We start from the raw sequence: 24,228 nt of genomic DNA, 5'->3' as shown, positions 1-24,228 counted from the left end.
ATGAATACATAAGAATACTGAACCCCCAGCATAACACACTTTACAATGTTAGTTTCAACAAAACATCATCATCCATACACTGAATTAACATTCTAATTCCAGTTTTCACAGATGTTCAGTATTTTGGTACATGTTTATGTTACTTTGATTGTATAATTATATAAGACATGTATTATAAAAAAGGTTTAGCTAGATTCATATTTTGCACATTTATACCTACCATGATAAAATTCAAATTTTCACTGAAAGAAGACATTTAATTTCTCAAGTGTGAGAAACATTGTTCTAGGAAATGTATTCATTAGTTCACCATTTCTCTCTCAAAATTATACCCAAACACCAAATTAAATGAAATAATGCAGGAGTAGAACTCTTATGTAGTATTTACCTCTTGGCTCTTAATAAAGATTTGCCATTATCATTACCATCATTATTGTAATTCATTACAAGTCATCACCATCTATCTATACAAGTATCTATCTATTCATCTTACCCTTTGAGAATAAAATCTGGGTACGATTTGCACCAAATAGCCCAACTGGGCAAAACAAACAAACAAACAAACAAATACACATGTTAATTTTATCTTTCCTATTGTAGACAATTATTGTTTTCTGGTACTCTGGCCACACTGTTGTTATAAGTATGTTAAAACTGGTAAAAAAAAAAAAAAAGACAAACACATAATAACAAACAAATAAATAAGTAACAGCATATAATTCTGCTTGCTATAATAGCAGAAATCATAATTTTTGGAATAAATAGTGAATGAATGCAGTATATTCATTCTTATAGAATCTTCAAATTGAATAAACTGAAAATTTATAAAGGAAGATGTTATCCAATTAGAAATTAAAACAAGATTTAAAGAAGTCCTTTAATAAAGGAAGTTACCAATAAAAGAACATCCCCAAATTTCTGCTTATAGTAGACTAAAGCATTCCACAGTGCTATCTGAATATTTGGAAAGGTCATTATTTTTTAATATCCTCTAAAAATCTACAGAGAAAAAGAAACTGCAAATATTTATCCTGTTCCAAAAGAAATGGAACAGTAGTTATTACTAACATTTATTCTCCTGCTTAAAGTGGAGACTGCAAAATTCTAGACAGTAAATCAAATCTGTAGTCATTGAAAGGAAGGCAGTAGTACTTGGTTATCAAGTTCAAGACGGATTAGCCTGTGTTCAGAGAACACCAAATTTGGATGTAAGCATTATACAAGGAGACATCAATGCCATAGCATATATTTTTACTCCTTGAAAATTGTCATTGCACATAGGACATATATTTCTTTTGCATTTCTACTTGACATCAAAACAGATGAAATCATGGAATGTGCTTTCTGAGACCCATTCTGTGCCTCAGAACTCTCCAGGTTAACTAAAAGGATTCTCCAGAGCTGAAAGAACTTTCCAGATCAGCTGGTTAAGCTCCAGGTCTTGGGCAGACATTACACTTATTTAATTCATACAAGGAGAGTAGTGATGTTCACATATAAAAGTAGAGATTCGTTAATAAATTTCTTGTTTCACTGATGTCTTGAGAAAAAGAAAGACAGCAGCACTTCACCAATGGGAAGGTAGAATGTGGGGGAAGAATTTAACTAAAGACAGGTTTAGGCAGCAAAGGCCATTGGTGGTGACTAACGGGGATTCTGGGATAAGGGAGTGGAATGGTGCTATTTCTGATTTCAAGACAAAATTCTTCCTAATCTCACCAGCCTGCCAGGCCTCCTGACCCTCCCCTCCCTCACATCTAACATCCCAGTTACACTAAGTCCTCCCTCCCAGTACTGTGATCTTTCAAGCACCCAGGCATTTCCACATTGAATCTTTTTGCCTGAAATACCCTTCTCTAGCTGAAAAGCTCCTACTTATCTTTCAAGACCCTAGGAAAACATTTCTACACATCAAAAGCTTTTTGTGCCCTCCCCGCCAGAAGTTTAATCCCTGTATTTTATGCATCCAAAGCACACTGCTCACTCTTCCGTCATGGGCATGCTTATTTCATACTGTGTCGAACAATCAAATCTGCGATGAATTTGAATTGGACTTTCCCTCTAGACATTAAGCACATCATTCTTCCATACATTAATCAGAGAGTAGAAACCTCCTTGAACTGTGGTTATTTGCTTAGCTGCAAATAATGGACTTTCAGTTCCTTATGCCTACAGGAATGTTCCTTATTTATCTTTGCATCTGGCAACTTAGTAAGTGGTCAACAAATATTTGCTAAATAAATAATTAAAATAATCTAACATTTAGCTATCTAAATTGTCTAAGATTCCTTCCTATGCTTGGCTTAATTTCTAAAAATAAAGCTGCAGTAAAAAAGCGATTCTTTTCCTCATCATGATCCATAGATGGTACAAGCACTATGTTTTTTATCCCCACTCTAGATTATTAAAACCCTTGCTTTTTAACTATTCTTCATACTAATTTTTTTACTTTCTCCATTACTTCTTAAAATATGGCAATATAACCAGAAAATAATCTTACAATAGAGGCACAGTGGAAGGTTTAGATTATTTCCAGTCTTGTATGGGTCTGAATCCTATCTGTATATAATCAAAATGCATATTCAGCTATACTTGGGTCTCTCCAATTACTGGTGATTCTTTCACTACGTACTCTTCTGCTTCGTAAGAAACCATAGCTTTAACTTTCACCACTCCGTCTACGGCCATACTACTCTGAATGCGTCCGAGCTCGTCTGATCTTGGAAAAAAAAAGTTTCACTACCCCAATTAATGTTTCTTTTTTTCAATTGTAGAATCAATTTACTTGAAAGAGAGAGAGAGAAAAAGAAGGTAGGAAAGAAAGAAAAAGAAAAGAAAGAATGATGTTCTAGTCAACAATTTAAATTGGTCAAGATTCCCACTTCCAGTCTTTCTATGAAGTCCTATAGCATGTCCTTGAGAAGAGGAGAGCTCTGTCAAACTGGACACTATCCTGAAACCACTGCCCTGCATTGCGAAGGCAATGCCCCGTGACAGAAACTTTAATTCTAAAGATATAGTTGGTAGCCTTTTTAAAAAGTAATTTTTTTTCCTCAGAGAAAATGTGTCATGTGATCATAGGGATTGAACTGATTTTTAAAAATTGGACCATTATTTTACAAGAAATAAAAAATAAAATTTTAGCAAAGGGAAACATGAGGTCAGAAAAATATCTTCCTACACATAACACATAAACTGAAAGTCTCTAGAACAATATTACACAGAGTCTGATTCAGGGACCCCGAGGAGCTTTCAGTGACTAATGACAGATTCCTCATAAAGAGGACACAGGGCTGATATTCAAAAGAGAAAGAATATTCTGGTAGTTAATTTATCAGAAGCTGAAGGAAAGACAAGACCCTGAAGGCAAAGCATAAACCAAAATGACACTTGCTCTAAGGCCAAAGAGAAATTAGTAATGTATATCGAAGGTCACTACCTGAAATCTAACACAATCTCAAAGGCCTCTCAGTGATATTCTGAAAACCACAAGTAACTCCAGAATACAGAAATATCTGTTTTCATTTCTTACTTAATAAGGCCACTTTAAATATCTTCTATTTCTATTCAAAAAGAAATTAAAATCCCACAGAAATGATATAAAACACAAGTTTACAATTCTAATTGGTTGGTTTCTGCTATAAAGATGCCTCACTTTCTCAATTTTGAAGTTGTTAGAAGACATTTCAAAAATTTAATAATTAGGTCTTCCAAAAATTAAGGTATCACAAGACAACAGAGAAAAAGGAAATACTTAAAAAAATCTGAAACCTTTGATCATTAAAAATGTTGAAACAAATTATAGTAAATTTTGATAGTTTATTTTGTTCATCTAATACAGCTTACTCGTGAAATCATGTTCACGCTAAAATTCAACCTAGTGACCAACCTAATTTAAGTATTACACAGTAAACTGGGAAAGATGCGTATATATCAGCACCTAGGATATTCCATACCTTGTAATAATAGAAGGAAAAATATGTAACAACACTCGAAAGGGTCATTCTTCATACCTAAACCACACTTGCAGTAATGTACAGACTTCCTATAAGCTCGGCACCTACCAGTTCCTGGAAAGCACAGCTGTGACTACCTAGGTGCCTTGTTTTCAAGCATTTCTTTCACCTAGAATGATTTCTTATCCCAAAAGCAAGCAGCCCACTGAGCAGCTTTGTGATCCAGGGTAAATCACTAAGCTCTGAGCCTTGGCCGCCTCATTGAGAAAGGGCTGCTGTGAGGCTTACCCATACGTGGAGGAAGGAACTAGCATGATTTCTTACACACCACAGGAATCAATTACATGTAGCTTCATCATTCTAGATACAGCCCAAGATGCTATTTGTCCATCTAGGACAGGATAAGCTCTCCTCTTCTGGATTCCTTTAACTCTAACAATTTAGCATTTCATTGTTTTTTAATTTAGTTATATTAGTAATTCTCCCCAGCTATATTTTATTTCTTTAGGGCAGGTCCCATCTTATATCATGAAGCACCTTGTAAAGTATTAGTCAAAATAAACATTGATTCACTTATTGTTGAAGCTGTGAGTAGAGACATTTAAAATAATAAAAAACAAAATAAAACAAAACAAATAACATACCTAGATATAAAAATTAACTTAGGAAATGTTTTAAAATTATAAAGAATCCCTTACATAAGTGCTAAGTTTAAAGTTTTTTACAAATGAGTTATAACATTTTATCTGATAATGTTTTTCAAGTTGCAATATTATGAATCTTTAAGTTCTTGGATCACCCTACAAAAGTAAATTTTCTCTATTATGTGAGTAAAACACAAAATTAATTGTATTATTTCATCTATCATGTATAACAATGTTGCTTGGGGAAAATATCACCTGGCTTCATGACTGTTTATAAGACTTTCCTGAATAATGATTACAGTGCATTTATAAAATTAATCATTTCTATGCTACATGCATCAGTACTAGTTTTAAATGGTTAGCTTAGTGGCTGTCGAACCTCACGTATAATTTAGCATTAGGTAATGAAATATATGTGAATAGCATTTGTGAAAGGTGAATCACTTTATGACAGGGTATTTCATTTGATCAAAATACATAGCATAAGCAGGTAAGAAAAACAGAGTTTAACATTTTCTTCACTGTCATCTCTTGAATAGAACTCTTTCTCATATCAACTCCTCAAGTCGATGCACACTAGCCAAAGTGGATCAAATTATTGTACAGACTTCCTATAAGTATTATTGTCACACCAAAGATTTTAATAGGCATTAATTTACATTTTTATCTAGAAATTAATTTACATTTTTCCTACAAATTGCTCAAAGATTCATAAAGCAATTCTTAACATGTCCTTAAGCCTATTTTATATTAGATTATAAAATGGTGCCTTACCCATATTGTTTTATGACCACATAGCTGTTCCTTAAATGATTATTTTCTTAATTGTACTTAAGCTTTAGTTTCTTGAATCTAATGATAATACACTTAAATTTTTATAAAAATTACTTAGGACACAAAGAAAAAGAACAGGAAAAATACTATCAATACCCACAGATGAGGGTGAAACATCATATCTTAAGGAGAGTATTTCATTAGCACTGATGGACGGCTGGACCACACCAACTCCAGGGTTCTTTCCCACTCTGGCCTATGACCACAGGAGCAGAGTTGATTGTTCTTCTTCACAGTGAACTGAACTAAAGGGGTCTAAAAATACATTGTGAGCAGCCTGAAAGCCAGTAACAATTTATGCCAACAGAGCAGAAAAGAATGCTGATATTAAATTTCCTGCCTATGGACTTCCTAGGGGAGAAGGCCTGGTAAAACATGTTTGTTGCTGTTGATCTGTTTGCAGAGTCATCCCCTCAATCAGCTCCTAGAGACACAGATAGTATAATTAAGTAACTAAAGACAATATCCCCCAAGAAATTCATTTTCAGAATCAGGCAGGAGCAAGATTACTATAGTACCGTGCCTAAATTTCATATTTGCTGGGGTGCTAATGAATAGACAAAATAACCAAAAGTCACAGGACATATAGAAGACTAAGAATTTGCAAAGGAAACCTTTGCAATCTATAGTTGGAGCACAAATATTGTTGTACCAGGAAAAAAGCTGGGACACACTGATCTGAGTAAAAGACAGCAAGAAAATAATTGTCTTAAAAATCTTTCAAATACAACCTAAAGGATCATGATTAAGAGCTAGACAAGACTTTAAAGATCATTTTATGGCTGAGGAAACTAAGATCCCAGAGGTAAATGACTTGCCCAAGGTCAGAAGGTTGGTTAGTTGCTGATAAGAACTAGAAGCTAGATTTTTCTTATATTCAGGCTAACGTTTACTCACCAACTCCCCGCACCTTGATTTCAACATGTTCTCTTATTCTTAAAGGGTGTGATAAATTTTAAAGCTGACTGAAAATATACATACACACACCATAGTCAAATGAATTAAATCATGTTTTTCTTTGAGGCAAATGGAAACAGGCATAGATATCACAAAGTCAAGGCTGGCATTAACTGTACTAAATTCAGTATTTGGAGAACACACTAAGTTGGCTCTGTGATCAACTCATCACACTCACATTTTCACATGGGGATGGGAAGGCACAAATTTCAGTTTAGCTAGTTCTTTATCTGCCTTGCAGAGTTCAGCAGAGAGCAATTTTGCAGAGCTTAGAGAGCTGTCTCCAGTTTGATTCACACATAATCTGAAGCCTGTCCTGGGTAGCCAGTAAGCAAATCAGCCATGAAGATTTTTGTCTGACAAATTCAAATTACCAAATGTCAACAGTACATGACTTAGTGCTAGCAGCCAGCATAAATGAATCCTATTTATTTATTTCTAATATGTATACCTATTAGCTTCTGAGCTATTACAAATATCACTCAAATGCAGTGCCTACTGTTTTTCTGCCTACCTGAAGACTGACAAGTGATACTGAAGACAAAAGTTGACTCCTTACACAGAATTCTAAGGACACCAATTGGGTAGATTCTGCACACACACACACACACACACACACACACACACACACACACAAAGTCACCAAGCCCAAACACAACAGGGAAGGGGTTTTCTTGTTTCATTTGTTATTTCTTTTTTTTGTTTTTACGGGAAAACTCAAGAGGACCAAATAATAATAGTAAGAATCACCAACATTTCAAGAATTGCTTTTTGTGTCTTCATCTGTTGTCAAGCATCTGAGAAATAACCACAGGATCTCCATTTACCCAATTTCTCCAAGGCACATGGGAAAGAAAGACAGATTCAATACTTTCAGAGAAAGAAGAGTGCTGTAAATAACGGGGCAGTGCAAAACACACACACATCATCATCATCATCATCATCATCATCATCATCACAGTCAACATATGTAAGCCCTAGGCCACCCTTACTAGCTTATTGGCCAGTGAACCAATTGTACCACATTGGCCTGATCCTTCAACCTCATCCATCCAGCAAAACCTCAAAATTGGGATCAATATAGCAAAGCACCAGCTCTCATTCAGTCGCAGAGACTTGAGTTTCTGGACAAAACTCTTGCAGCTATACATCTCCTCCAGTGCATGCCTTGAGTTCTAATTGGGTAACTAATAGCCATAATATTTTTGTTGTCATCCTTGTTACACCTCTTTCTTCCATTCAGAGACTGTACTGAAACTTTACTAGTTTCTGACCCAATCTACAGATGACTTCATTTCCCTGGACCACGTCTTTCTTGAGAAGATGGAGGCCATCAGCCATGGTCAAAGTTCAATTCCCACTCGTCTACCTACCAACCTATAGACATCCACACCCATTCCTAACTCCAGGACTCCAGTTGGAAGTCCTCTTCCTGTTCTTGGTTAGCCTTCCAACTGCAATGTGTCTTTGAACTTGACTTCACCTAGAGGCATAGGTGGGCCATCTCCCTTCCTTTTTTCAACTTCTCTCTTTACATTTTCTTGTACGCAGGCCATAAACTTGTTCAAAAATGGCCATTTTTCTCCCCAGGCCTTATCTTAATATACTTCTCAGCTTTACTTGGCAACCCTCCCCCCCCCAACACACACAAATCACACATATTGATAGAGACGGGCAACCCACGACTCAAACCTGAAAACAGACAGTTCCCTACCCAGCAACCACAACGCTGCATTCGACTCTTCCCACCCACTTCTCTAGACAGACTTGATTTTCCATCTCATGTTCCTAAATTTCCATCCGCTCCTTAAATCCTAATTTCTAGGACATCATTCCCATGTCATGGCACTTCTCACTCACCTTGTATGATTTTATCCATTACCACATGGTATCAACAAACAACACCCTACTGGTGGCTTCCAGAACTGGACATATTAGCCTAGATAGAACCTCTTCTTCAGAAAACCATGTTCAATGATTTGTTTGGCACTGACTGATGTTGTTATGTTTGTGGATATCTCAAAGTTAAACTTCTGAGGGGGGTTTCTTCTAAATTTCATCCTGTATTCTTATCCCTTTTCTCAGCACTGGGGTCATACTAATCCTTGAATTCCTATCATGTAATAATGTGTTTGGGACTTAGTACGAGCTTAATGTGTTGAATGAATGAAATGATTAACTACTTCTAATATTAAAATTTCCTATAAAATTAGTATTTGGATCATGTGAAGTAAGAACATGATAGTAAATGCCATAGGACACAGGTTATAAACTCCTACTACACTCATTTCAAAAGGAGAATAAAACTCTTATCCACCTGGAAGCATGTTCACCACTGTCTTATAAACTTGTTTTAGAAACTAATGACATTTAGCGACCAGACTGTAGGACCTTTGAGACCATGTTAATTTCTGCATAACACAATGGAGAGTTCAACTTTCTAGCAGACAGTTAACAGTAAGACTAAATTTACTCTGGAATAACCTGGTTTGCAATTGAGAAGTTGATGCAATTAAGAAAATGTGTTTGTACATTTCTAAAGACAGGATTAATGGGGTTACTATTTTCTTAGCCTAATGAAGTAGCTTTTTCAGTTCTAGAATTACCCTACTGTCCTTTCCAACATCAGAATTCTATAATTCTTCAGTTATTGTTATGCTTAAATAATTCTTCTACTTCTGTTTAATTCCTTAAAGTCTCCTGGTCAAACTTTGCTAATTTCCTTTGTCTATTAAGCTTTTATTGTTTTTAGGTAAAAGGTCGATTTACTTATAATTCATCCACTTTTGAGGCCTTTTGTCTCTCACTGAGAACAGGCTGTGTACACAACAAAAATCTTCAGAGTGTAATCAAGAACAGAAAAGAGGAGCAAATTTCCTGGGTCAGCCTCACATCCTGTCAAAATCAGGACCCTCTGAGCTCTGTGGAGACATTGACCATGATTCTAAATAGTTTAAGAATCTGCACAATTACAAATGTATGTTTTTGCTTTTTGCTCATACACAAGCCACACTAGGGGCTTGCCTCCAGTTGAATGGCTCCTTGTATTCAGTCCCTTTCCCAGCCCATGCTCTCATCTCATTAGAATTTCTGCATCCTCTGGTCTTGCAGAGTTCCCTTCACCTTCATTTGTATCAGACAAAAGACGGTAATTTACGTCTAATTAACGGAACTGAGTCATAATGAGTTCTTTTCTCTTAGACAGCATTTGGATGTCCAAAATAACCAGCACGATTGGGCTTTTTAGTCTCCCTCCAGTTTAAGGTTTTATAATACAATGCTCTTATTCAGTCCTCCTACTTTGCATACAGTCAGAGGGCTGGAGGTTATCCACATTGTGAAATTCTTTGGCTAGTTATGCCCAGAGTGATTTAATGGCATGCAAGCAGATTTCATATTTTCTGCTAAGCAGCTCTGTTGAAACAGTCAAGCTTACGATTGCATCCTTTTTATGTCTCTTCCTTATACTTTGAAATGATATCTTTTGCCAGTTGATGAATTTGATAGCATTCTTTATGAGATCAATTTCCTTGCAAAAGATACAAAAGACAGGATGAAAGACAAGTTTGATGCAAAGCACAAAAAGGGCTGTGCATCTTGTGAAGAGAAGCATGGTAAAGCATAAAGCTGTTCTCTCCACACCATGGGAGGGACAAAGATGGAATGATGTAAATACAACAAGCCTGCCTAAAGAAACAAGAGCACATGTTTTAGCAGAATCAGAAACCAGGTTAAAATATTAAAAGCATCTTCTCACTTTCTCACATGCCAGAGTATTTTTAAATGCCCTCTATATATGCCACATGCCAACACAAACAAGCCACAGAGTCTGAGCATCACTGGCATCATGCCCTCATACAATGACACCATTTCGACACACTGGGTTTTCACTCCTGGGACTCTCTTCACCCAATCTTTTTTATGACACTGGGTTAAGAACAAAATATTTTCTCTCTACACCTCAAATACCTCAATACCCAAATCTATATTCTCTTGATATAATATTGTTATACTTTAAAAAGTGTGGCAAGACCACTTCGCTGTCATCATCTGCTGAAATACATTTTTCTCCTCTGTTCCAGTCTTAAAAACAAAAACAAAAAGAAAAGAAAACAAAAAATAATGCTGACCAAACTTTCATGTTGGGAGCTTTGAGACAGGGAAATTATAGCTGTGTTACCCAGAAGGGCAGGCGAATCTGGGCTGCACATACTCAGATTTTACTGGTTTCTCTCATTTTTTTCTCCTCCTCAGAGAGGATAGAAGGTAAAGTGTATGAATATAAGCTCCTCAATAGATATATTTGATCTGTCAAAGTAGAAAAATGACACTCTGGTGAAAATATTAAACCAGACAGTGAGTCAGAGAATATTAAATATTACCTTGATTAATTAGGTTTAATGAGTAAGAAGCAACTAATTTATAATGCTAAATTGACAAAAATGGGTTAAAGATATAGACTGTTTCATATCAGAGTAAATTTTTTTTTTCTTTTTTAGGGGGAGAGTGGAGGGATAGACTGGTACTTAAAAAATAAACTACATTTTTGAGTATATAAATAAAAATCACTAGAAGCACTTTTTAAACAATTGTCTTGGAGCAATGAGACTGAAAATCTAGTATCAGAAATAAGACACACATAAGAAGACCTGAATATGCAAAGGCATCTGAAAATTAATTTATAAATCTGACACTTGAACCCCAGTTTTTTCCAAATATAAATTGCAAATCATAGGAACATTTCCTAGCTAGCTCAGAGAATCCTTTCTAATCTAGAGCAAATTAATAGCTTGAGGAATCTCACGACACTGCCTTCCATCTCATGCACTTGAAGGCATGTGGACGCTGGACACTGAGAGTGAGGCAGAAGGAAATATCTTGGGTGTAGGTGTCCCAGAGGATCTGGTGAGCTGGGTACCTCCCCAAGTGGGCAGAGATGAGAGTAAGGTTTCCGGTGCCAATAGCTCCCCTAGTGGTGGGGAAGGGCTCCCCACAGTGTTGGTGAGGAGTGTTCCTTGGCAGCTATCTTCTCAACAAGTTGAGTGTTTCTAAACTTGGGGCCGTCTGTACTTACCAAAAGATAACAATGACACAAAGCAGTGCATGTGACAAATGAGTGGAAGCAGATACTGAGTACTGTGAGACAAAGCACTAGTTTTATGCCAGCTGTCAAGTAAAGACCACAGTGAAAATTCAAAGAGAAAACAAAGCTGACTTAAAAAAAAATTAACATTTAGATTGTTATACTTAAGTATAAGTTATAAAATAACTATTCTAGAAGAGCTTTGTAAATAAATAAAAACCTAAACACCTATGACTTAGTTTTATTCATTTGTTCTTTCTCATAACTGAACATACATAGAAAAGAAAAAAGGAACATGGCCACAGAGCGGAAGTATGTTCCCTTGACATTCAAAACTACACTTTAGAAAACTTTTATAATAAAGAATAGTTAGAAACAAACTGCATAAAAACCTAAACGCAAAACAAAGTTCTTTTACTCTAAACCAGAGTAGGACACCATGAACCGACAAAGTTCTGGAAAAAAAGGTTTTATTTAGAACCTCAAATAAAGGAGTCAGAAACACAATGAAAGTCCTTCTAGTTATAACTACCACAGTAAAAATCAAACAATAATATTAATTCATAACTGAGAAAGTATACATTTCTTCACATTATAAATATATATAATCTTCACATTTTAATTATTATAGTGAATATCATTTTCTAGATGTAAGAAAAGTTTTAAATGGTTGTGTCTCTCTCTATATAGGAGTATCTAGTTTTTCAAAATCTCTTTTCCCCAAAAGGCTGCATATAAATTCATAGTCTGTAGAGTCATATTTTAAATGTTCTCAAATTATTTAAGTAGTTTAAAACAACTTCAACTACAATTTTGTTCAAATCCAATAATCTTTCCTAAAGCAAATGTTTATATTTAATTATAGATTTCCTGTTTGGTTATACTATACGTATAACCTTTTTTCTAAAGAAAGATTGGAGGAAGTAAGGTTAGCTAAAAATATGATTAGTACTCTTACCAGGCCTTATTCTAAGAGATATATTCAGACACAAATATTATTGGACACATACTACCTAAAGGTATATGAAAGTTGCCAGGAATATAGCTGGTAACAAGACAGCTGATTCCCATCCTAATGGAGTTCTGTCTCCACACTTTAGATCCACATTTGGCAGACAGAGAATCTTCAAAAACCACTGTAAATTGTGCTGTTACAAACTCTGATTATATCATTTTAGTAAATCTTTGAGGTTTCAGGGATGAGAAACTGAAGTATAGTTAGCATACTTCAAAAAATTACTGAATGCCACAGCTATAAGAGTCTTGGATACCAATTAGTCTGGCTGTTCTTCTTCTTTTTGAATACAATCACTAATTTTTAATTTATAAACAAAACAAAACCACACAAAAACAGAACTCTGTGGATTCACTCCTGCATATTAGTAATTACTTTTTAATATGACTAATATACTGCATAATGAAAGAACTACTTTGAATTCAGTATGCTTTTAAATACATGCAGATGACACTAATCTTAATAATATCTAAACTAATTTTAAGAACAGTGGCAAATGTGTGGGGTTAACTGGCATGGATTTATGTACTGGGCAACAATTCTGAGGCCTCTTAAAATTAGGAAACTAAAACTTCATCTATCTCCTCTTTCAGTCACTCATTATTGACCAGTTAAAGGCCAGAAATGACCGAACCATCTTCCCAAGGTCGTACTACTGGCTAGCAATATCACTGACTTGATAACACTGAAGACTACTGGCTTCCATTGAGGTAGCATCTACAAACATCTGCTTCGGTACCACCCACAACCTTCCTCTCAAAGAGTACATTTCTCCGTCACCTACAAAATTCACAAGGAAACCCTAGGTACACTATTTAGAGTATCTTCTACTGCATTCCAGCAAACTCTTGGAAATGCTATAAATGCTTTCTTCCTTCCAATCTTACAGTAGATAAGAATTTAATGAAAGCTAAAATATAACTTCAAGGCAAAAGACAAATTTCCTTTTATTGTACTGTAGAATGTTATATCTATCATGGCCTAAAAATACCCAGAAACCAGTATAGTATTTCTAATGCAACATGGATCTTTCTGGTTTGGGAAGGGAACAAAAAAGTATTTTTATTCCTTTTCACTCTGCTTACAACTAGAACACTTAGATAATAGAGATTAAGCCTTAAATTTCTAGATCCAATAGTGGTAGCATCACAAGAAGACTGAAAAAGCATTTGTCTCTACAAACTAATACCCAATATGTTAGTTCTTTGGGCAGTTTACATTGATTTTACATTTAATTGGATAGGCTGATGTTCACATATTTTTCAGGACAAAGTTATAAAAATGAAAGGATCTAGATATACTCTGATATGAAGCCAAAAGAAGAAATAAACTTGAGTACTAGTTTCTGTAATACCTATATAATTTCAAAGGCTTTTTTTTCTCTACTAGAAATTGACGTTAGGGGTCATAAACAAAAATAAGAGCAAAGGTGATAAAACCATACTTCCTCTTTCTTTCCCTCATTTTCCCCTACTATTCTTAAATTACTTTGAGAAATAAAAAGAAAATGAAAAACACCCCCTGATACTTAAATGTCTTTCACCTATGCTGTAACTAATTGGGTTTAATTCCCTTTAGTTCAGTTAGCCAGTAGACTTTGTCCTTCAGTCTTTCTGGCAAACATTTGACAATTCTTTCAAAATGTTTTTGTAAAGTGATGGGGAAAAAAAACTCATTAATTTCTCTTACCATCAAAGAAAATATACAATATTTTGATGGGAATGAAGCGATTAATCCTAATGATTAACTCAAATTATTTTTCAAAGTATAGGTTTCCTGAAGCTTCACAGAAAAATATCCTTTAAAGAAAACCTATTGATCTGCTATTTGAAGGAAACTGCCATTGAAAAATTAATTAACAAAATATCAGTGGCTTTAGGATACCCTCAAAGGTATTATGAGAAAGAGACATTAATAAAAACTTTGTTTCCAAAGAAAAAAATGATAGATTTATATATTTTCATTTGATTAAATAAGCTATTTTAATCACTCTTCAAACAAGGCCCCCTGCATTAGTTTGCCTGGTGGCTGCCATAACAGAGGACCAGAGACCGGATGGCTTAAACAACAGGAATACATTTTCTGACAATTCCGGAGATTGGAAGTCTGAGATCAGGATGTTGGCAGGGCTGGTTTCTTCTGAAGCCTCTCTCTTGAGCTTGCGATTCTCCCTGTTTCCTCACACGGTTTTCCCTCTGGGTGTGTCTGTGTCCTTATTAGGTCTTACGTACTGGATTAGGGCCCACCCTGAAGATCACATTTTGACTTAATTACCTCTGTAAAGACCTTATCTCCAAACACAGTCATTTTTAAAGGTTCTGTAGGTTAGAACTTCAACATGAAGTTTGAGGGGAAAATTCGGCCTGTGCCATCCCCACTAACCAAAAATTAACACTTCATTTCCACATGGCTCTAAAATGTCTAATGTTCTCAGCCGATACTGTTTCTTCATCTCCAAGGATATGGAAAAAAAAAACTGTGGGACAGTCAGAGAAATTACTGGCCATGATGCCAAATCAACAACACTTAGTGCTAGCCATGGTCTCATTGTAGCATTTTTTAAAGTTAGGGTTTACTTTTGAGTATAAATTTGAAATGATTATTATAAAATAAAATATAGGTAAGTCAGAGGAACAGTTGTGACACATAAATATTGCTCATTAACACTCGAAAAGCCAGTGTAAATTATTTAAGCCAATTATCAAAATTCCTTCATAGGCCCCATTTTTAGAAAAATAAATATTAATCAGAAGAGAAAAAAACAACCAAAAAACCCCCACAAAAATTGTAAAAGCTCCACAAAAACTAAGCAATTGAAAATCCTAACATATATTAGTTTATTAGAGAACATATTTTTGAAGAAACCACAGCAAGACAACACCCGCATTCAGGGATAGTATCAAATCACATTTTAGCATGGGTTGACCAATATACTTCATAATGAAAGAACTTCTTTCAATTCAGTATCTTTTTAAATACATGTATAGTACACTAAGGTAAAAAATTATTTCTAATTTTATTACATAAAGCAAATGGAATTACAGAAGAATTATAGATATCTTCACATTTACCCCCCTCATTTTAATAGTGAAAGATGAGGTCCATTAAAAAGAAATTTTCTTGACAAGTAAGTGGAATCAGTCAGTATTCAAACCTAGGTCCTATATTTAAGCCATCTCCTTACATCTATATGCTCTTTCCAAAGACAACCAATGAATTTGAATATTTTTCACATTATTGAGCAAATTACAAAGGTAGGTAACAGTGAACTATCACTTCTGTCATTCTGAAAGTCTCGTTCAAAAAGATAGTGTGACAATAAAATTGTTCACCATTTCATAAGTGACCATAATCTAGCAGGTACTACATCAAACTTTGGGGCAACGGTTCTCCTCATCTTCTTTTTGTTCAAAAACACCTTTGAGATCACTGTCGATGATACTATGATCCTCTTTCTTCAGAAAAAGAAAATACACATACGCACAAAATTTGGAATTTCAGGGAAATCAAATACTCCCTTAAAAAGTACTTGGGAATTAAAACCTCTGACTCAGATCAAAAAACAAAGCCCAAGTTAGAAGATGTAGGTGAGTTTCTTGCCCCTGAAACCTCATCTTAGTTGAAAGAGTTTCCAAAATAAAGTTTTTAGAATTCAGTGACTAGATAACATAGTTTTAAAGGTTTCTTTCTACCCTTTATACCACTCTAATCCCATACGGAGGCCACTATGTTAGCTTTGTCTGGTGTGATTAAGATCGATAAGTCTTTATCTTTTAAAGTCTAAGCAAAGTAAGAAAAGAAAACTGCATTGTTCACAAAAACAATAGAACACTTGACCATAAAGTTCAGATAAAATATTGTGAAGAACACTATTACTGCCAGCCAGTTGCATAATTTATACAATTTCCTTGACATATTCTATTTCATTATTTTACAATTAGAAATTATACTGAAAAACTAAAACTCAAAACCCAGTAGTAATTTGTGCATGTCTTTGTCACTAAGAGGACCATAACTGAACCCCAAAAGTAAATTCCAATCTTACTTTGTAAAGAGCAAAAGAATATACAAGTGTAAGAAATACCACAGTTCCCAGGGCCATGAAGCCTTTTTGGAGATACATATATGTTGAAGAGACATGGGACAGAGTGTAAGTACAGACTGCTCTCAAGGCCAACTGATTACACTCTCACAACCCAAGTATGAGCGAATCTAAATTATGCATGCATCTGATTAAAAACTCTTAGGCTCAAATTTGCAAAGAGATGAATAAAGTTCCTCACCATATTTATGAAGAAATATATCCTTCCATATTTTTGAAATGTTTTCTTTTCAAAAACCAAAAAACCAACCAAACAGAAAAACCTCAGCTAGTCTGAAGAAAGTCACAACTGCATCGAGGTTCAGTTTTCTTAACTATCTCAACTATCTGAATATCTCAAGGAGTTTTAATAGCTCTAAATACAACATTTCTGACTTAAAGTTTTTAACAAATGAGGATGGGGCTTTACAGTTGACCACACCAATTTAACTAAAAATCTATCAAATTTGGGAAAATAACCTTTAAAAAGCTTATAATATGCTATTACATATTTTTTCCAATTCTACTTTCATTTTTCCTGATCACTGACGCTTTAATAGTGGGTCTCAACTCATATATTTTAGTACTTAAAGACCATTCTAAGCTCTAAAATCAGACTTCACACTCTGTCAATTACTCAGGGACCCAGGATTTTCCCTCCTGTAAATGATCTGGCCAGACTTCAGGGACCTTTATCATCTTTATTTATTTCATGCCCAATAAAGCTTAGGACAGCATTCAGACTGCAACAAATGCTTGCTGAATGAATAAACAAACTTAGGAGTGATTGCACAGCTATGTGTTGTGCATGAGGAATTAAAAAAAAAAAAAAAAAAAAGAATCTGACTATGGCTTTCCATTCCTTAGGAAGCATCCTGAGGAGGGAACATTGATAAGTAAAAAAGAATTACAACGCACTGTATTAAGTTCCACAATGGCGAGACTGCAACAAATGCTTGCTGAATGAATAAACAAACTTAGGAGTGATTGCACAGCTATGTGTTGTGCATGAGGAATTAAAAAAAAAAAAAAAAAAAAGAATCTGACTTTGGCTTTCCATTCCTTAGGAAGCATCTTGAGGAGGGAACATTGATAAGTAAAAAAGAAATACAACGCACTGTATTAAGTTCCACAATGGCTTGCATACACCAGGTACAATAACAACACAGAAGAGGGATGAATGAATTGTTATGAAGAGGTTATGACTGTGAATTACTAGGTGTATTCCATCCTCAGAAAATAAACTATTTGAGAATTAGACATTTTGTACTAATCCGGCTTCTTTCACAGGTCATTATGAGAGTGATTCAGACATGTTTTTATTACTTAAAGTGTCTGGATCCAAGTGACAACCATTAACATGAAATGCTTATTCCCTCTATACTGGTCTTTCAAGGTACGTGTTATAGATTTTAAACTTTACATACATAAAAATATATTTAATTTGGAATAACTCCATAAAGAATGGAATGACCTTAATTGTGGCAAAGAAAAAGCTCTCTTAGGCAAGTGTCTGGGTAAAAATTATGAACAAAGACTTAACACAAGACAAAATTTCAATAGCAAATACTATTAAAAAAATATCGATCCTTGCTAGTAATCAAAGATATGTAAATTAAAGCAACCTTGAGATGCTATTTTATGACTGCTAAGAAAGCAGGATTCTCTTTTTATTTTTAGTACATATAACACATAATCATGGGTAAGTATTGTAGGGAATACTATTAATTTGCAACACATTTTTGGAAAGCAATATGAAATACACAACAAAAGCAATAAAGCAATTCCAAATAATTCCACTCCTAGGAATAGATACTCTAAAAATATCCCACAAAAAGTAAAAAGCGATAGAATCATTAAGTTGTTCATTTGGCACTATCCGTAGTAATCAAAAAGTGGAACGAAATCCAAAATGATCCAATTAGGGAAGAATGTTAACAAATTATTAACAATCTGATATTATGTATTCAGTAATTTATGATCACAAAGGCACTGCAGAAAAAAAACAAGAAATTTGTTTAGAAATGTACAAACTATGAAATGTCACATGTACTTTGTAAATAAGAATTAAATAGCATGAATCAACAATTTCCTCTCTTGTAGCAGCAATGCTTAAAATAAATGATAAGCTAGACACTCTCCCTACTTGTAAAAGATCATATGCAAAATTAAAAATTTGCCAGTGTAGAGGTATGCAAATTTATAGCATTAATTTTTCCCATGAACATGTCATCTTTCAATGTCTAGCGCACATGCTGCCTTTTTCAGCCACCAATTCTCATAGCGAAAGTAATATCTGCTCTGACATCTGTATTTCCAATGCATTCTGCTTAGATTTCTCCAGAAGTATTAATCAGGATCTTTGTAGCAGTCTTAGAGGACCTGCTCTGACTTGCTGGATGAAAATGGTACCTCTTCTTGCCTTCTGCATCTGCCTCTACAAAGAATAGATGTGTGACTGGTGTTTCCTGAATTTAGATATCTGAAACAAAGCTAGGAAAAAGAAACCAAAGAGGGGTTGGAAACAGAGGTAAACAGTATAGGTTCTTCTCTATACTATGGGTTACAATATTCAGATGAAAATAAAGCTGTGCAGTTTTGTTCTTTTAAAAACAAACTGAATTCACAATAAAATAGAAAAACCGGGCTTTGACTTTATCAATTAAAAAAAGGGGTTAAATACAATACTCTAACAGTTTCTGAAAGTTACTCTTATCTAATCTTCAATTCTCTCCATATCTAAAATACACTGCATTGCAACTTAAACACATTAAAACTTATTTACTACAAATGGCCACTGAAATGAGATAAAAACCACTTTTATAATTTTCTTATACTACTATAAAGGTTTTCAAAATTTGATAAAAATTGATAGCTTTTTATTAATTTCCTTTTATCTAGAAAAGAAGATAAAAGATCACAAAGGAATCCTGCAAACAGCAAAAGACTCACTTTGCACATTTCGTGTTCTAAAAATTTTATTTGCACAAAACTTATTCTAAGAACATAATCATGGATGTGATAAAGATTAAGTTAAAAGAATATTTATTCCAGAACTGCATGTAATAGCAAAACTTTGGGTGGGCATGCTAGAAAATGTTCTATAAAAGGATTTCCATTAAATAAATTGACAGCCCATCTGTATGCTGTATTGCTACATGGACATTAAAAATATATTAAGGAATATTTATTGAGACAGGAAAATATTCAAAGTATACCATTAAAGAAAAATGCACAAACGTACAGTGGAACTCAATTTTTGAAAAAAGAAAAAAATTAAAGTTGATTCTTGTTATTCAAGGTCGTTACGTTCTACAAATTTGCTTCAAACACTGATTTAGCAAATAATTAGCTTCTAGAAGAAATACAGAGCTAGGGTCCTGCAAGAACTCTGGTCACAACATTTTTGTCAACCGGTCAATATATATTATAACCTTGTATGTGATTCTGTTTAAAGACACCTTATTCAATATATTTAGTTAACTCATTAACATTGAATTCTCAGCCAACTGCAATATAGCTCATGCCTGAACTAGGCTTACCTAAAACACATATTTTCTCCAAAATGCAAATCTCAACCTTCTCACACTTAGAAATACTAGACGACATTTCAGTACTATGCTTGTGAACCATTTTTAACAACGGAATTACAAACACAAAGCACAAAAATGTTAAAACGTGGCACTGAACAGACTGCAAAAAAGGACACTTGTTTATAGTATAAGAACTAAACAAGAAAGCACAGTGTTGCTTTGTTCAAAATCTGCTTGGATGGTGTGTGCTAGGTGACTCAAATTGTCGTGTTTTGCACGTGTCCACAAATGACCTTGAAAGAGCCGCAAGTGCTGATTTTGGGGCTATGAATAAATTTTAGAGACTAGGTGAATTCACATGAATAATGAGGGTGACTGTACATATACACAATCATAGGGAAGAACTAGGTGAACATAACTAATCTAGGAACAGAAGTCTCTCCACGTGGCAGCCAAGTAGGTCTGTTACAGTAGATATTTATTTTCATCTTTTTGCTCATCTGTTTCAAAGTAATCTTATCATACTTCAATATTAATACTTATCAAACTTATAATATTTCAAACTTTTAATTTATCATTAAAATTACACGATTATCTATTCAAATTTTCTACAGCAATAGCACTAACTTTTTGATTAAAGGGAGAAAACTATTTCTAACAAAATCCTTTAAATTACAGTGTTTTCATCATATTTTAAGAACTATCTTGTCTACGGCCATGCTATCCTGAACAAGCTCAATCCCATCTGATTTCAGAAGCTAAGCAGGGTCGGGCCTGGTTAGTACTTGGATAGGAGACCACCTAGGAAGACCAGGTGCTGTAGGTGTAAAAAATAAAAAAATAAAGGATTGTAAGCTGACAAGGTCCTTGCAATCTGTGAGGTCAACCAAGGGTTGCCTCGCCTAAAAATAAATAAAATAAAAAAAAAAAAAAAGAACTATCTTACACTGTTAAGTATTTTGTAATATTAGGAGTTATTCAAAATTAACCACGTCCCTTAAATATTGGCAGTATCTACTCCATGGAACTAAAAGGAATGCAGGTCAATTCTATAATTCTATGGAGAAAATGCCAGATTAAGAGAAAATAAACTCAAGTTATTTACAGAATATATAATTCACTTTCAAAACATTCATGTTGTATCTCATTTTTTAATGTTTGAAGTCACATGAATAAGGTTATTATCATTTCTAAGATTTCATCTAACACTTTTATATCAATTAAAATCTTAAAAGTTATTATTTACATAGTAAAAACAAAGACAATTGGTAAGAAGCCACTATAAAGTTTATTAAAGGCAGAACCAAACCAAAACCAAATGAATTAGGGTGAAGAGAAGATAAATACTAAATATAAATAAAAAATAAAGACAAAATCAAATGTAAATATGAAATACTACCCTGATAAGAAAAAGAGCCTACGGAATTATAAGAAAAACTGACAGGCAGTGTGATATTAAAAAGGGAGCAAATAGCAAGTAAAAAGATGCACAATTTCGGAGAAAAAGTTTAGATCTTTTTGAGCATTTTTGAGTACATTCAAACGTAGGAATAACCATCAGCTTGGCCCATATGTTAAACACAAAGGTCAAAGAATACTATATTTGAAACAAACATCTGTGAAATTATGGATGTTTATCCAACAAAAACAGAAGTATTCCTAGATTTACAAAATAGAAACTTATGATTCTTTAAGTTCTGTGATGAACATTCATTCCTTTATCCATACATCCAACACCATCCATCCATCAATATTTTACTGAGCACTGATGTTTGTAAAGTACTTTCTTGGCCACTATACAGATATCATGTGTGATGGTTAATTTTATGTGTCTTATTTACTGAACTACAGGGTGCCCAAGTGTTTGGTCAAACATTACTCTGGGTGTTTCTGTGAGAGTGTTTTCTGGATGAAATTGACATTTAAATAGGCAGACTGAGCAAAGCAGATTGCCCTTCTTAATGTGGATGAGCCTCATCTAATCAGTTGAAGGCCTGGCTAGAACAAAAAGGCTGACTCTCCACTGAGTATAAAAGAATTCCTCCTGCCTGACTGCTTTTGAACTATGATATCAACCTTTTCCTGCTTTTGGACTTTAAATGAAACATCACCTTTCCCTGGGCCTTGAGCCTGAAGGCCTTGGGGCTACAACTACACCATCAGTTCTCCTAGGTCACCAGCTTGCTGACTCATCCTGCCGATCTTGAGAGCTGTCAGCCTCCATAATCACGTGAGCCAATTCCTTAAAATAAATCGTGTGTGTGTGTATGTATGTGTGTCCATCCTTCCCATTGGTTCTGTTCCTCTGAAGAACGCTTTCTAATACCACTATGGTATATATGAGCAAGCCAGAGGGGGTCCTGAGTTTTTTCAAACCTGGTATAGGGCACAAATTCTTTGTGGTCTGCAGTCTAGCTTGGCAGATTTTTCAACCATGAGAGAATCTAATACTACTCATGTACACATTTTCCCAAAGTTTCAAGAACTTAAAAACTTTTTGTTGGAACTTAAATGACTACAATTATTAGAACTTCTACAGTTAGTACAGTCAATTTGAGAAGATAACACAATAGGCCACCACATGGCAATGACATGTGCCAACTAACGAGCTGAAGGTTTGTCCCAATCTGTCCCATTGAGCAAGAAGGTTTGAATGAAGGTGAATGAGACAAACAGTGTGAAGAGGGGTAAACTGGAATTCACTCAAATAAATACTTTAAAAGAGGGAATTTTTGAAAAGTTTGCTAACAAGTATTAGTATCATATTATATGTGGCACATCATATGTCATTTCTGATCTCAACACAAACATTCTAGGACCTCAACCCCCAGTTGAGAAGTGACCAACCACTGTGCACAATGATTTGGGAAAGCAAAACATATTTTACCTAACATATTTTAGCTAACATAGCTATTTCTATGACTAGAATTAATGCTCGTGATTTAAATCACTTTCCAGTTATATGGTACCTAAAATACCTTGGTAGTTTGCTTCCTACTTAATACCTTATTTTATATCCAAACTTTTGTTCCAAGTATTTCAGAGCTTCCTGTGTTCAACAAATTTAGACTACTCAAATAAATTCTACCTCCCTAGCAGTGTCATATGACCTCTGTGGCTATTTATGTGACCTTCCTGACTACACACAACTTATTTTTCATCTACCATAATGAGGGTAGTGGTAAATTTTCCTGTCCTTCAAAGTCATCTGCACCTGTATGCATTTCTTTAACAGGAACCTATTAACGTACTTCTCCAAAAGCCACCTGGAGACTTGACTGTAACCACACCTGTGATTTATAAACAAATACACCCTAACACATTTGGAAATTTAATGTCACCCAGCTTATTTTAATACCTATGTGCAATTTAATTTGAGTAAAATATTATGTTGGCCTGAAATAACAGTTCTTGGGGATTCAGAGTTTTAAAAGGAGAGAGAATTGATTGAATTACAATAATAAACTTTTCTGGAATCCACGAAACTAAAGTGCATAGCTTGAAGTGCACAAATAGATTACAAAAATTCACCCTAAGCATGAAAAGGTTTCTAATTTCCTTGGCTGCTTAAGAAGAATCCCAAATACATGAAAGTAAAATAATGACTTTACAAAGACTCCCTACTTTGGCCATTGTGAATATCCCATTAAAGCCAAAATGAGCCACTTGTACACCTGTTTCCGTTTTTCCCTGACCCCTCCATTTTCAACTGGTTATCTTCCTATTTCTCAAACTGCTCAAGAGTGAATGAGGATGAGACGCTAAAGCATGTTCTCATTTCCCAAGGCCAACTACCATTACCATGGAACTGAAACCCTCTGCCATTAAACTGGACTGTGTCTTAGTTTTCCAGTTAGAAGACAGAGCAAAAATAAGTGATTCCTCTCTCTCTTTGGGGGAAATGTCTATATTTTCTATAAACCAAGAAATCATCAGTTAATTTTAGTAGAAAAAAAAAAGTTATTTTTTACTCTACTAAATGGAGAAATGAAATCCCAAGTGTTTGGAATCGATTGACTGCAAAATGCCTAAAGAATTAAGAAATGAAAATTTCGAGCACAGTCTGGGTATTCTAATTCATCTTTGCAAAATCATTTCTTGAAATGTTTTGTTTGTTTGTTTGTT

General features: G+C 34.5%; 1 protein-coding gene and 1 pseudogene across 2 annotated transcripts in view; one reads left to right on the top strand and one right to left on the bottom strand.

Moving 5' to 3' along the window:
* The window catches only part of CDH2 (cadherin 2), a 194,784-nt gene that overhangs the window by 104,024 nt on the left and 66,532 nt on the right, over positions 1 to 24,228 (bottom strand). The gene's annotated exons all lie outside the window — the stretch shown is intronic.
* LOC112469381 lies at positions 20,811 to 20,929 on the top strand (annotated as a pseudogene).

The sequence above is a fragment of the Pteropus alecto genome, unplaced genomic scaffold, assembly GCF_000325575.1.
Source record: "Pteropus alecto unplaced genomic scaffold, ASM32557v1 scaffold146, whole genome shotgun sequence".
Lineage (NCBI taxonomy): Eukaryota > Metazoa > Chordata > Mammalia > Chiroptera > Pteropodidae > Pteropus > Pteropus alecto.
This window is presented reverse-complemented; position numbering and strand designations above follow the sequence as displayed.